Source organism: Myxine glutinosa, unplaced genomic scaffold, assembly GCF_964187855.1.
Source record: "Myxine glutinosa unplaced genomic scaffold, kmMyxGlut1.1 SCAFFOLD_1390, whole genome shotgun sequence".
Lineage (NCBI taxonomy): Eukaryota > Metazoa > Chordata > Myxini > Myxiniformes > Myxinidae > Myxine > Myxine glutinosa.
The window spans coordinates 57492-59403 of NW_027617485.1; positions in this window are offsets into that span (position 1 = coordinate 57492).

The window sequence follows — 1912 nt, forward strand, 5'->3', positions numbered from 1 at the left end:
TAACACAATCATCAAAGATAACGAGGTTCTTTTTTGATTTATCTAAATCTTGAGGTGAAGGTATATCATCCGTATTATCACTGAGAATACAAGTTATGGGTTTTAGTTTTGATTTTGATTTCTGTGTATCACAAAATAATTGTATTATATCATCAATATTATAATCATTTAGTTTGTTTTGAAGTTTAAATAAACCGATAATGTCTTCCTTTTTAAGACCCGCATTAAAACCCTGTGAGAGTAGTTGATACTCAGGTTGAAAACTTGACTTTGTAAAAATTATTAAATTATCATAATCTAAAAAATTAGGACTAAGGAGCATCTTTAAAAGTAAACAGGTTTTTCCACATCCGCTTGAACCGACTATTAGACATCTCAATGAATTTGGAAGATTTTTATGGTTATTAAATTTTATCTTATTTTCCCAAACAGGTAAAAAATCATTCATTTATATATTTGGAAAACAAGTCATCTAACTTTTTTTGAGTTTTTTGAGAAACTCTATATTTTATCCTGAGTTCAGGTTTAATTTCAAAATAATCCATTATTTTGTTTATATAGTATCTTGTATTAACATTTCCATTAAAATTATTTTGAATAATAAATATCATTAAACCCTTATACATTTCCTCAATACAAATAGTCTCTTCCCTTGTAAGAAATGGTGTATTATCCCCATAATACTTAACATTCATCTCTCTTATTAATCTTGTAAAGTAATTCATTTTTGGTTCTAATTTAAAAGAGTTATATATTTTTCTATATTTTTTATTATCATTAATTAGAAGATAATCACAGAAAATACATTGTTTATATGCTTCTGATTCTGTATTAAGCCCCACTCTACCACAAGCCGGACAATTCTCTAATTTATCATATGGAGAGTCTGGAAATTCTAAATATCCTTCAGAATTTATCATATTTATATAGTAAAATTATACTTAAAACAAAGTGCCTTTTTTAGAGGCTTTTTTAAAGATGAAACTGTGCTTAAAGTAAAACACCTTTGAGCTTTTCAACTCGTTTTATGTATATAACTTTACTTAAACTAAACGCAAATTTATTAGCTAATAAATACAATGTTTCAAAACACAAAAGACAAATTTCAATCAATCTCTACTTCGGTGGAAGATATAGAAAAATATGTCAAAGATGTTAAATTGAACAAAGATAAATATGGAAATTTTTGGATTAAACCCATAATGGAGAATAACATGTGTCCTTTTATTAAATTTACAGGACAAGCTATGTTAATTAATAACTCTATTAAAGTAAATTTAACAAAAGTTTCTCCACTACTACTAACAATTTACTCAAAGCTTGAAAAGATCATTGATAAAGAAGCTTTGAAAATGAATGATAAAACCATCAACGATTCTAGAGGAAACATTTGTATATTCTTTAATAGACCCAAAGATGTGGGTGAAATTAATAATATGAATATTAGTGGTGAACTATCATTCCATACTCTGATTATTAGAGATTATTTGAAAATAACATTTAATGTAAAAAATATTGTGGTTATTAGTTCTAATGAAAGAAAATATATAGATATTGATGGAAGTTTAATGGTATGTAAATGAGTGATATTAACAGTCAATACTCTGAGAGTTATTATACTGAGAGTCTAGGATCTGAAGATAGTTATGATACTAATAGTTTGTGTTCAAATGATAGTTATGAGAGTAGCTTTATTGATGACTCAGATAGTGAAATTGAAATTGATGAACTAGAGTATCTAAACTTTCTGGCTAATACATAGACGCTTTACTTTAAGTAAAGTTATATACATAAAACGTGTTGAAAAGCTCAAAGGTGCTATTTTCTGGCTTTCTGGGCCCTGTGCTATTTCTGGTCTTCATCAATGATCTCTCTGACTCTCTTGAAAATCCTCTCTATCTCTTTGCTGATG